This window comes from Propithecus coquereli, unplaced genomic scaffold (genome assembly GCF_000956105.1).
Source record: "Propithecus coquereli isolate 6110/MARCELLA unplaced genomic scaffold, Pcoq_1.0 Scaffold3, whole genome shotgun sequence".
NCBI lineage: Eukaryota > Metazoa > Chordata > Mammalia > Primates > Indriidae > Propithecus > Propithecus coquereli.
The window spans coordinates 18316596-18330475 of record NW_012148618.1 but is presented as its reverse complement, the minus strand read 5'-3'; the positions used below and the strand labels follow the sequence as shown (position 1 = coordinate 18330475).

The 13880-nt window shown below is 42.3% G+C and overlaps 1 protein-coding gene across 5 annotated transcripts in view; it reads right to left on the bottom strand.

Annotated features, from left to right (window-relative positions):
- Positions 1–4378, bottom strand: part of SEMA6D (sema domain, transmembrane domain (TM), and cytoplasmic domain, (semaphorin) 6D) — a 53318-nt gene extending 48940 nt beyond the window's left edge. For all 5 annotated transcript variants that reach the window (XM_012649163.1, XM_012649161.1, XM_012649162.1 and 2 more), the window contains exon 1: positions 4002–4378. The gene's annotated coding sequence lies outside the window, so the exon portion shown is untranslated. The remainder of the gene's footprint in view (positions 1–4001) is intronic.
- Between the last annotated feature and the right edge of the window lie 9502 nt (positions 4379–13880).

The following is a 13880-nucleotide window of genomic DNA, read 5'->3' as shown; positions in this document are numbered from 1 at the left end:
TACTTAGGTAAGGCAGTGATAACAACAGAACACACCTCATGTAGTTGCTTGAGGGTTACATGATATGTTCAATATAAAGACCTTAATATGGTGCCTAGAATTTAGTAAGCAAACTAACATTAAGACTTAGGTCTTGTGGTTGCTGTTGTTTTCTCCTCTTCTTCCTCCATCATCATCACTATCATCTTCCTCCTCCTCCCAACTGTTTTGTGGCTGATTTCATTAATAAATGTTAGGCAGAGAAGAGAGAATACATGCTAACTCACACCAAAACATGAGGCAGTTTTCCCTTTGCACCTCAAAATCCAAAAGTAGTATTCCCAATTATAAAAGTTTAAACATACCAACAACAAAGTGTGGTAACATAACCTAACAAATGAATCCACCTAATTCGTTATTCTTGCTTTAACAAGCAATGGCTACTGTAACAGGTATCTTCTTGAGTAAGAAGAACAAATGCAAACAAAAAATATTATAGCATTGGGTGCTGTTAGACATGGGCCCCATGCTTAGGCACACTACATGTTCTTTGTGAAAAGGGATGCAGCAATAACATGTTCAGTTCACCAGGAACTAGACAGCTCTTTTTCTGTCTTCAGTATTTGGCATCACAGACCCACGGCTACTGCATTCCTTTTTTCCTCTTTTCAAACAGACTGAATTCTGAAGGTGCAGGCTGAGTGGAGTCTGATGGCTCCTTCCAATTCTGTAATTCTGGTGGTTTAATCTTATCAAGGCTCAAGAGTCACGCCTGTGGTCGTGTAAGGTTGGGGCAAGCCCCCTCTTCAGTGGAACACACCACTGCAAGCTGGCAGGACCTTTCAGCAGGCTGCCCCCAGAGCTGAATGAGGGGCCTGGGACAGGTTGCCAAACAATGAAAACTTCCCGTTCTGGGTGTTAACTTTAGTTACCACAGCCAGACAATGCTGCTAGTGGTGTGGAAGAAAAAATTGCTGTAGCCAACTGTGCTGTTCACAGTCGGATGGATTCCGTGTAGCTCCAAATGGTGACGGAGCCAGCAGCCTGTTGTAGCCAAGGACAGGATGATGGATGATCTACATACTGTGTCCAAGTAGAGAGAATGGCAGAAGTTCACTTCAGGGTTGTTAAAATGCTAATTTGAGTGAGTTAACAAAAGCTTAATAGGAAAAAAAAGTTTGAGAAATAAGTATACCTCATGTGGTATCGGTGTGGACCACTGATTTGATCGCCCTTGGTTACATAAATGGTTGTTTTTTAAAGTAAGAAGGTTTGGGAGTTTTCCTGTTGGGAGAAATGGAAGCGCTTCAATTATTAGCTGAACTGCCACTGTTATCAGGGTCTGAGGAGGACACAGGCCAATAATAGCCACCTCAACTGAAAAGTGTTATGGTATGCTTAATATAGTTATGGGATTTTCATTCCCTCCATGTGTCATGAGAATAAATAAAAACACACCTTTTTCCCCACTGGAAGCTGGGAGCTGTTCACAAAGTAAATGGCAACGATGGCTTTGGTAGATTTGAACACTAAGTCTCCATTCACATGAGCCACAGAAAGTGAGATCTCCTATTCTAAGGACAGATTTAATGTGTGAATTACACTAACAATACACTGAATCATTCATTAGTGTTAAAGGCAGGTAGGCTGGACCACAGGAAATATTTGGTGTGGATGATCTTGCTTTAAAATCTCTTGGACAAAATAATATGCTTAAAAAGAAAGGCGCATATTTGTGTTTCTTGTCCAAAGATCCATTCGTTTTGCCATCCTTTATTTCTTTTTATTCTTACTCAAGTTGAACATACAGAAGCATGTGTGGTCCACCTGGTATTGGAACATTGGCTAGCATAGTTCCTTGAAAATGACAGGTACTCAATAAATACTGATTGGTTGACATACCACAGCTGCCATTGCTTCCTCTAGAAATGAATCTAGAATGTGCAGGCTTAAAGTCTATTAATTGAAATAAAAGATAATATTTTATCCTGCCATATGCTAAGAAAAGAGTTCACCTCCTATGGTTACACTAATAATGGTTAGGCATTCATCCAGGCTCTTAACTCTGCATAAAACACATCAGAAGGGTGAAAAATTGCCCTATTTCAGATGCATTTTTCACTCTTTGTATCTTAGTGAAACTCACATGCAAGAACAATGACTAAGCTAATTACCAAGGTTTATTAGGATGGAGCAGTAAGAAGTGAAGAACTTCTGCAGTTTTAATAAGTCCTTAGCAATTATGGTCATCTTTGTGAAACAAGTCTGTCATTCCTGTTTACTTGCCTATGGCCTTTGAAATCATAGAACCACCACTTATGATACAGGAGCCCACTTACTCCCATCACAGGTACTGGACAGAGCCTTCTTGAGTAGCAGGCAAGTGAACTGAAGTCCTCTGGATTTCTAAGTTGCCTTCACTCTAAGGACTAATAGGTTTACATCACAACCATCTTTCAAATCCATCAAGCCATCAAACCAGAGGAGACATGGCCAGATGGTGCTATTACAGGGCACCAAAAAAAAAAAAAAAAGAAGAAGAAGAAGAAGAGAAGAGGGCAGAATGCCCACAGTCTAAATCAAACTCAAGTTAACCAGCTGTTGGTGATGGGGAAGCCACAATATTTCTGGCAGACTCTTCTGCATCACAGAAGTGTTCCTCAAAGAAAGGTTATCTATAGGTATCTTTAGTAGAAAGGAGGCCAGGTAGCATACTCTGCAGGATCCAGTAAGAAATAGCAGCTCATTGTTAATCTGACTAAATGTGCCAATGGAAGAAAATGGTCTGCTCAACAACACGTTTTGGAAACCGTAGGGTTATCTATTTAACTGTCTTTCTGGGAGCACATTCTAGAGACCTAAACCAAAGCACAGACACTAACTATAAAAAACAAAACTCAGCTATGGCTAAGCTATGGTTTGTTTATTTTAAGATGTTTAGGTTCATAGTAATATAGATCCAAATCTCAGAGCCTATCTGGCAATTTCTACGTATCTAAGCCAGAATAAATGTTTGTGTACTATCTGCCAGCTTGACAGAAAATGACTATCACCCACTACATTAAACATAACTACATACAACTTAATTTCCTGAGTTAGACACCTAAAAGAGTGAGGGGATTTATTTTTTAACAGCATGAATAAACCAGCATCAAAACCTATTGTTTTGAAGCACTAAAAGGATAGTGAAATCCTCCCCCTGAGATGTCTGAGACGAAATTTCTCAATAGTACATGAAACCCTGAAAAATTTCTTCAAACAAGTATTTCTCCTATTCCGAGGGATACGGATCAAACAAGTTTAGAAAAAATGCCAAACCTTTCCCTAGGACTTCAGCCTTGAAATAAACAAAAGAATCCACATTATTGCCCCAAACATCAAGTAGAGGGGAAGGGCAACCTTAAAAAGCACCCATACTTTTTACTGCAGACTTAAAATTCTTAGCAGCCAGAAGTTTTGGGGGGAAATTGCCCTAGTCGTTTCCCCTCCCCAAAATAACAGAAAACACTATGGTTATTTTTAAGGGAAAGCAGCCCTCGTTGTAGTGAACGTAAGGTCCAATTACTGTTTGCGAAGTCTACAGCTCTGTAATAACGACGTGCTGTTCCTTCTGTGTGAAAATGACACAGCTGGGAGCAGCGAGGGGTAGGGATGCTGAAACGCGGGTTACCGACTGGTCACCTCAGAACAGAAAGTACTGCCCTGAGTTCTTCCAACGCTGTAATTCATACAGGCACTTCGATTCCCCCTAGCTCCATGACATTTCGCTTTTTACAAGTTCAGGATTTAAACAATCACCTGACAGCAATGGTCCCAAGAGTCGATTGAGCAGAAATTTTTCAAACCCAGTTCTCATCCACACCTCCAAGTCCTTTATGACCTTTCATTTCAATCCAAGAATTACACATGACAGAGGAAGCTTTAAGCCCTTGCAAATTACCCAAGGCGGGCTTCTGTATCATTTTCTGCAGACCAGGGACAAACATCACGGCTGTCAAGACGGGAAATGAAAGTTTCCCTACCTTCCTCCTCACCATGCCCCTGCCAGCGGCTGCCAGCTCCCTCCCGGCTGCAGGACGCCTCTCGCCGCCGCCGGAGAAGGGGCTCATGCAAAACTGACTCTTCCTTATTTGTTTCCATCCATAATTGATGGGGAGATGAGAACGTAACACATCTCAGCGCTGAGCTCTTGCCGCCTGGCGGAGAACCCGTCCAAGACGCTTCCGTACAGCATTTCCAGCCGGAGAACAAAGCCCGGAAAGTTGCCGGGGAGAGTGGCCGGGAGGAGAAATCGGGCGCCCGGTGGGAGGTGGGGTGGGCGGTGGGCAGCTCCGGGCTCCGCAGCCCGCCCGCGGCGCGCTCGGCCAGCAGAGGGAGAGGGAGGGTGGGAAGCGGCCGCCCTCAGGTCAGGAGCTGGTGCTGCAGCCCGAGGGGTGCGGGCGGGGGCGGCTAAGTCACCCGAGCCCCCGCCCCTCACCGGCAGGCGCTACACCTGGGTCGTGCAACCGGGGGCGCACTGACAGGTAGCTAGCACCGCGGGGGGCTGCTCTGGCTTTGGTGGCGGCGCTGCGCCCCTTCTCCCGAGCGCAGGCGAATGCTCACCCGCCCGCTCCCAGCCGGGCCCAGCACCGCCCGACCCGGCTGTCCTCGCGTCCGCTCTGGGGCTGGCGGGCGGCAGGAGGCGACTGAGCCCGCAGCCGGCTCCTTCGGTCGTGCCTCGGCTCTCTCCCGCTGGCTGGAGCCGCCGTGCCAGGCACCGAAGCAGCCCCGGCTCCCCCAGACAATGTGAGGGGCACCGCCGAGCTGGCCCTGCCTAGTAAGAAACTTTTACTTGCTCCCCACCTCCAGTTTTTTTTCGGGGGGGTTGCACAGTGGAGGAGGGCCTCCAAGTCCATGTGCCCCTCCCCCTAAGCCGCCAGCTTTGCCAGTTTTGACGGGTCCGACAAACCTCTCCAGCCCTTTGCGCGTCCTTTGCACAGCAGGCGGAAAGAGCTGCTTGGAAAAGAAATCGACCCTCCAGTGACACCGCGCGCGCGCGCGCACACACACACACACACACACACACACACACAGCGATACAGGCTCTCAGGATCTGGGTCCGACTCCCACTGGACGCACAGAGCATTAGCAAATTTTTAAAAGACGATCTTACCTCATGAGGGGTGGTTGCTTAAAAAAAAAAAAGCTTGTCACGCACAAGAAAAAAAGAAAATAAAGACAAAATTTTAAAAAATAGGTATTCCTCTGTCTCCTTAGGTCTTGGCTTCCTCTACATAATCCCCAAACTGGCCACCACTAGCCCTTGCAGCAGCAGCAGCAGCGGCGGCGGCGGCGGCGGCGGCAGCGGTGGGACGGAGCAGAAGCAAAACAAACCGATGCACGGCAAATGGTGTAATTCGATCCATCTCCAAGTCAATCCATCAGGCGAGCCGGAGCCTGGCTCCCTCCACGCACTCGGCGGCTCCGGGCGCGGGTCCCACCCCCGGGCGCGGACGGCAGGAGGCGCGGGCGGCGGGGCGCTCACGCTCGCTGGTGCGCGGAGGCCAGCGCCGCCTGGAGGCCCCCACCCTGGCGCCGCGGCCCCGCTGACCCCTCGGTGGCCTCCGCGTCCCTCCTCTCCGGCGCTCCGCTTTGCACCCTTCTGTCTCCCCACCTCCGAGAAGCTGCTCCTTCCAGCAACTTCTGGCGCCTCAGTCATCCAGCTCGCTGTGGGTGCTGAGGCCGGAGAAGCAGCCTTTTCGCTTCCCTCCCTCTTTTCCTCTTTTTCTCATTTCCTCACTCCGTCCAGAGCTTTCCTCAAGCCGTCCGGAAGACAAATCGTTGCAGCCCAGGAGAGCTGCGGGCGCAGTTGCTCCGTGAAGTTCTGCCTTAGTTTTCCAGTCTGAGATTTATTTTTTAAGCACATCCTTACAAACCCGCCCCCACGTTACCTCCCCACCCCCCTCCAATTTCTCTTTATACCCACTAAGCAAAACAGCTGGGAAGAAGCAATCAAACATTGCTTTATCTTTATAAAATACAGAAATTGCCTACTAAAAATCCCATTTCTACTTTGAATGAAAGCCATTCTGTACAGTATAATTTTGCAGGCTAATGAGCCAGTTTTACAGGCAAGTGTTTCGTGTAATATGTTGTGGGAGAAATGAAAATGTCCTTGAAGTGACATCATTTAAAATTGACTGTCACAAATGAAAGGGGAAAAACGTCATCTGTTGCAAAACAAGAGGATTTTAATCCAAACTTCATTTCCAAGAACCGGCTGTGTTGTATTAATTTCCAGTTGAATTATGAATCACTGAGGGCTCTAAATGGCTAGAATGAACCATAATGCCCCCGTTTAAAGAAAAAGAAAGAAGAGAGCTTTTTCGCCAAACTTTTAATTTTCATTTGAGTATGGTTAATTACCGTGAAGGAGAGAAGAGGAGGGCGCAGAAAGGATTTCCTTTCCTCAATGGTCCCTGCTTTCTCCCGAACACAAAGTTACATGTTTACATTTACGAAAAATACTCTGTTTCTCCTTGTTTCTGACACTTCCAGTGACAGCCTTGAAAAGAAACTAAAAAAGACACCCCAAGGAACTGCTGCAGGACTCATCCGGAGAACTGTTTCCTCGCTAGTTAACACTTTGTAACCAAAAGGAAGCCGGGGAGGGGGGGCGGTCTTTTAAAATATAAACTCCCTTCCTGCTGTTCTTCCTATTACAAGAAAAGAGTAGGGGGCGGAAAGAACAGCTTCAGCAACACAGCGCTGTGATTTTTTTCTGTTGTTTTAAGTCTTTTGTTGTGGAGCTAGCTGGTGTTTTCTCGTTGTGCTGGGCTCTGACATCATTGCAAGTTACTTGGCAGGCAGGCCCCTTCTCCAGCCAACTTCTGACCCAGAAAGCTGTGCCTGTTTCCTGGCGTCCAGCTATTCGTATTTTCCCCATCAAGGGAGCAAGCCTGCTGCAGACAGCAGACACTGTGCCCTGCATGAAGATTGCAAGGGGGTGATCATTGGCTTCATTAAGAATCAAATGGCCACCCACCTGGAGACAAGGTTTATGAGTTGTCATTGTGTCTGCAGTAGCAGCAAAGGGGGGAAAAGTTCATTTCTCTGGATTCTTAAATTTTTTGCTAAAATTTCACCATGGCCAACTTCAGAGTGCCTCTGGGAGAGTACGGTTTTAACCCACACTGAGTTCTTAAGTCCAGGAATAAAAAAGTTTTACGTTGCAGAAGGCTATGCTGATAGGTCATCGTTTCAAGCCATGGATTAGAAGGTTTCCAGTCTAAATTATCAGTTAAGACCTCAGAGTCAATCCCTATATTTGGTCTGCAAGGGGAAGAGAGAGAGGTAGACAATTCCTCGGCATGCAAAGAATGGTATCCTTTACCTTTTGGTCAAGATCAAAATATTACTCTTAATGATTTATCATTTCCTTGGTTCCAAGAATCTTGATAGTCAGGAAAATAACATCCTACTTGGATTTTAGTGAAAAAAAGTCCAAGGAAATTGTTCGCTTTCCATGCAGTTACCACTGTTGTGGTTTATTAACATTTGGTTTTATCAGTTGATTTTAGACACTTTTAACCTTTTACCCTTGTTTACTTCTCCAACTCAACTCCCCCTTCTCCCTACCTTATGTTTTAGGCACCAGCATTGCCCGGATACTTGCAGTTCTCCAGCGTGCCACACTGTTTCACGGTGTCTCTGCTTTCTGGGCACTCTTTCCTCATATTGGCAGGTAGCTTAATTTCCGCTTTTCTTGACTTTTAACAAAAAAATTGTTAAAGTGTCAAAACTCCCTTCATCCCACTAGCTCCTACAATGGGTTTAAGTGCTTCTCTTCTGGGCTCATTTATGTAATTTACCAGACTGAAGGCAAATGATCTGTTTAGGATGTCTTCCCCATTGAACACTTCCTAACAGCAAGGATCTTATCTCATTTACCTGGCCAGCCCCAGTGCCTAGCACAGTGCCTGGCACTTAATGGACACTCAATGAATACTTGTTAAATAGATCTGATAATGGAACCTACAACTTTCTCACACTCTCTTCTGTGCTAAACCAGGGAGTACAGTTACTCTAGAATGAATGCTCCTTCATTTATTCACCCTGTATCCCCAGGGCTCAGCTGAGGACTGGCATAGGAATGTTGGTATGTTAAATGAATGAACAAATGAATGAATGGAGATATTTGGCTATTTTCACACCCAGAAAGAGCTTAGCTCTTTACATGGTTAGTGATTATGCTTTAATGTTATCTACATATATTTCCCATCAGTGATAACTAGTAGCTTCATTTATAATCTATTTTAAGCGTAAAAGCCATCTGAAAAGTATAGAAAATCTGTGTGTGTAATTGTCCATAAAAGTTCATCAATCATCAGGAAGTACAACCCCTTAACTATTATAGTTATTAAACAAAACATCAGTGTTTAATAGGTACCCAAGCTCCATTCTAAGCATTTACAAAATTAATTTGCAACAATGTTATAAGGCAAGTACTGTTACTATCATCATTTTATAGATGAGGAAAATTGAGGCTTAGTGAATTTAAGCAAGTTGCCTAATGTCACAGAAGTAGTAACTAAGTAGGATCTGAATCCTACCTCTTACTTAGTTGAAATAGTAGTTCATAGTGAGGTCTCAGTTAATAGCAGTAGTTAACAGTGAAGTCTCCGAAATATTAGACACAATGGATTCAAATCCAGGCTCTACCTCTGACTAAACTTGGGACTTGGGATAATTTACTTAACCACACTCTGCTTCAGTCTTCTCATCTGTTAAACAAGGATGATGATAATACTTCAAATGGCTTTTTGAAGACTGAATGAGATAATGCATGTAAAGTGTTTAGCATCTTACCTGGAACAAAACAAGCACTGAATAAATATTAGACAATGTTTTTATAGATGGCTTGAAGGCGGTGCAATCTTGGAATCCTGCAGAATTGGATTAGAAACTTAATCCAACCTCACACGTGATATATAGGGTAAAAGTATGTGGCACACAATAGGTTTGCAATAAATTTTTGTTCCGTTCCATCTTTTTCATTCCATTATCAGTGTAGATGTCTGTTAACTCAGATATGTACACTGCTCACGATGCAGTTGATATGAAATAGCATTTTTAAGAATTTTAATGAATAATAGAGTTTAGGATGTAGAATTTCATGTTTCAAAATATAAAGATAGAGGTATTGAAATTTCGAAGGTAGCTGCAGCTTCTGCGATTACTTTAATTTGGAATGCACATATAGTATTCCTTGCGTTCGCACATTATAGAAAGTGCTTTTGCGGCAAGGGATTGCTTTCAAAACTAATCTAAGCTCTCCACGACATGATAAATCATTAATAATATAGACCCAAATCTCAGCATCTGCATGGGCACAGCTGGCCTCCTCGTGTCAACAGTCTGCATATGAAAGTGACTCTGCCAAGATATTTCACTTTAATGAAAAATATTTATCATGGTAAATCTTAAACTTCAAGATTTTACTGACATAATTCATTTCTATTATTATGTACTATGATAGTATATTACCATAGCTATGCTTATGTTTGGAATGATAAAAATGTGCTTTTTAAAGTCATTTTGATTACTCTACCTCAGTATGAATAATTTTTGGTGTTCACTCTGAGTAAATGGAATGCACAGTGCATTTATGGAACTTATCTAATTTTGCTAATGACTCTGCAGGTGCCACCGTGTGGAAGCACACTGAGGGCTCAAGCCAAATAAAAAGAATCAGGCTTTTAAAAAACATATATTGTTATTTCCATTGGAAAGATGAACAACAAATAGCCTTTAATCATACTCGCTCTTTTGCAAACAGACAAGAGATAGGAAGGCTATCACCATTTTATCAAAGATCTTCTGAACCAACAGAGGCAAAATAAACTTTTTGAAGGGAGGGTCATACAAAAAGCCAGCAACTCAGTCACTTAATTGTGCTTATATGTACTTTAAAAAGGAATACTCCTGAGGTGCCGGAATGCCATCTTACATCCAGCAAAAAGGAAGCTGACTCTCTAAATTCCTGACAGACTTCTCTCCACCAATTTATAGTAACCAAGCCTCTGACCTTGAGGATTTGGGGCTGAATAGTATCTAATAAATGTTAGAATGTCTTAATGGAGAAAGATAATGAAAACAATCAAGAGCGAGAATGAAAACAGTTTATTTTAAAAAAATATACTTTAAAATTGTTTTTCAAAAGCAAACCTCTCTACCCAATCTTGTTTTTTTGCTTTAGCCAACATTATAACTCAAACCAACAAAGGGAAAAAGAACTAACTGGATACCTATTCCATCCCAGGTACTGGCCAGATACAAGAGTGTCACTTAATTCTCACCATAGCTCTTTGAGATAGACATCATTTATGAACAAGAACGCAGGCTTGGTTAGGTTAACTATCTTGCCAGGGTTCAGTCCTAGTAGGTAGTGGAGCCCAGGTTCTAATCTAGGTCTGTTGGGCTCTGGAGCCTATTTTTCCTTCTAGTGTATCACGCTGTGAAAAACAAAAAGAGCAGAGGTTTAAACAATATGTCTTGGATAACACAGAAAATAAAAGCATTGAAAAGCTCACAATTAGATATTCAGAGCTAAGCTACAAATGTGTGCTTCAATTTCTAATTTTTTTGATAGTTCTTACTTGTCACATAAAAATCTAGTGTCAGGATCTCTGCGATGGGGTTTATAGCGTAGTTAAAACCTCTGTGCATCATATGCATTCTATTATCGATATAATTGCTCTGAATCACTTGCAAATAGTTAAGAAAAAAAGACCTATTTAACACCATGCAAATTTGTATTGAAATAAACCTCATTGGTTAAGCTACAAATGTTTCAGTTAATGGTTAGGGCCCATACTCTTCCTCACCCTCCCAAAATTTTAATCATTGAATGCTCTACACTTTTGTGCATTACAAGTACAGAGAGTGGATTCATCATCAGAAACCACCAGTGCCACCTACTAGTTGATAAAAAGAGAATAGGATTCTGGGTAATTTCCATCTTGCCCGATAAAGTCACTCAATGGATATAATCTTTTCTTTCCTGTTTGCCTTCTCAGATAGGATGTTTACTATTATGGACATTTTATTAACATTGACTACATTGAGTTATTAAAAATTACACTGCTAATATTCAAGAGAGTGAAGGGAATATTTTTTGAAGGGACAACAAGAAGCTGATGTTCTGGCATAAAAATCAAGAGCAAACACTATTAGGTTTCAGCTATAACGATAGGAGTTTTCTAAAATCCCAAATGCCCTGTTAAACTGTGATGAAGCAGCAAAAACCAGTTACACACATGAAGATACATTTGGCTAACAAGTGTTTAAATCTGGGTCTGTGATATGATGTCACTGAGTCAGCAAGGACACAAATGCGGTGACAGCAGGTGCGATCTCTCTGCCAGTCCCAGTTACAGGGGTTTCATTTATGTCCTAGAAGGAGCCTTTGTTTGGTTCCACAAAGTGTTCTTCCCAAATTCTTCTCATCCCCAAATCCCTCTGGCCTTTGAACCTATCATCAGTTGCCAATCAGCAAGGAAAAACAATTCGGGCTATAAATTTTTGTAACAAACTTTCTTACTGGGTTGGCTCCAGCAACCAAGTTAGATTTACACATTATCCGATTCATTTTACTGTCAGCCAAGATGAGCTCTTTGGCGGCTGTCTTCTAGAAACTTGAATTGTGATGTATGCTGACAAGATCACTTCAAACTTACATTTTTAAGGAAAACCTAAAACAGGAGGCTAACAGAATTTGCCATTGTCTGAATTTGTGTTTCAGTTACAAAGCTAAAATAAAAAACTGTTCGGATGAGAGCCTTTCTAGAAAATCCAGAAAGATCCAGAAGGACTGGTTAGAGGTTTTTAACACTACCACACATCCATTAAATTGGAATGTTTCCATGTTATAGTTGTATTCAGTGGGTGACTTTTCGAATCTTAATGCATTGGTATCCATGCACATACTGTGTGTGTGTATTTTTCCTCCAAAAGTTCTTGTTTAAAGCCTTTATGAGTTCTTCTGCGATATCAAAATCTTCTGAATTGTGCTCATAAACTACCCCAATATGTTCTAAATTTCTGGGTCATAATTACAAAATGAACAGATTCATTTTTCATCACAAATTTTAATTAAGAATTCCAGTTATGCAATTATTTGCTAATGAATAATATCTACTCAGTACCAAGGCATACTATTAAATATGTTTACTCAAAAATATGTTTTCCAAAGACAGTTTCCATGGATCAGTTTCTCATTTGTAAGCCATCAACCTCAGTAATTGTCATATTAAAATAAGAGGAAAATGCTTACCTTCTGTATCTTTGAGATAGGTAGGGATTCAGGAGATAAGGATAGTTTATAATTGATGGAAATAAATAAACTTAATATTAAAGGCTAATCAGCCATGATTTCGGCTCCTCATAAATATTAAGCTGCTGAATTCTGTGATTTATTGTTGTTCAAATCATTTGCCTAGGCTATCCAATTGTCCATTCTTGGCTAGGCTTTTGCCTATAAAAGGGAGCAGTAGAGAAAATCATTTGCCCAACATTTATTTACTGTGAAAAAACTACTCCAGTCTATTCCATACTATTCCATAAATATGTTCTTGGTTCCCATGTAGTAAGGGAACAATCAATTTGGTTGTTTTTGACTTTTTTTTTTGCCAGCTTTTTGTCGAAGAACAAAAAATATAAATAAACAAACAAGTAATCTATTTTTGATATCAGGCATGTAGCCTATAGAAGGGGGATATTTCCAGAAATTGGAAACAAAGTTAGCCCTTACTGGTTAAACCAGTAGAAACAAACAAGGGCTGAGATTTCTGCAGACAGTCTAAGAGACAGTGAGTTCCAAGAGAAGAGGGGACCTCCCAAATCAAATCAGGGCATTACAAAATCCAATCAAGGTGACAAGGATATATCCCCAGGATAAGACTGTAACTAAAGTGGAAGGGGGCAGGATCGCTCACACTCATTCATTCTTGCATACATTCATTTCACCATTTGTTATTAATAGCAGCAATCTGCTTTGTGTAAAGCACTGTGCAGAGATAAATGAGAAATACCTTGCATCTAGACAGCAACTTAAAATTTCAAAAGCAATTTTATCATTCAGAGTCCTGGCAGGGAACAGATGGCACACTCATCTTGGGTAATTTGAGGAGCCTTTACTAAAGGGACTGTTAATTAAGGTGTGGGTAGGGTGCAGGGAGACCATAAAGGCCAGTTACCCTGGGGCCTTACTACCCCTAGGTCCTGAGGAGCCAGGGGAGAGAGCTAATTGCTCCAGAAGAACCTGGAGACACAGAGATTATGTGGGGAGGACTCCCTTGCAGGACCTGTGACCTTCAGCCAAAGGACTCTGCTATCCTGAGGTGACATGCAGAGAGGGGGCAGAGGAAATAAATATCACAAGCCATTTTCTCTCCTCTCTCTGCTCCCCTGCTGGATCCTCATTGGTTGAAACTCACTGAAAGCCAAAGGGCAAGGAGGCCCATAGAGGTCACCCCCTAGGGGAGCAGGGAGCAAAAGGGTTAAGAGTGGATCTGGTGGAGAAAATGGAAATCCACCATTTAATTTTATTTTCGTCCTTACAGAACACTGTATAGTAGGGATCCTCCTTGTGCGCATGAGAAAACTGAAACTGGAAAAATGTGCTAATTATAACGCAGTTATGTAGCAGAGCCAGACCTTGAACCTGGGCCTTCTGAATCTAACCTTGGTACTTAGCACACTGTCTCCCTCTTCTCTGCCCTTTGGACTTTCTTATTACACTTATCTCACCATGTAACTTTATTCACATGTTTTATCACTTACTGGACTGAGCTCCTTGAGAGGGGGAACTAGGTCTTTGCATCATTATTGCCTAGAATAATGGCTGGGACAGGAACCCCGGA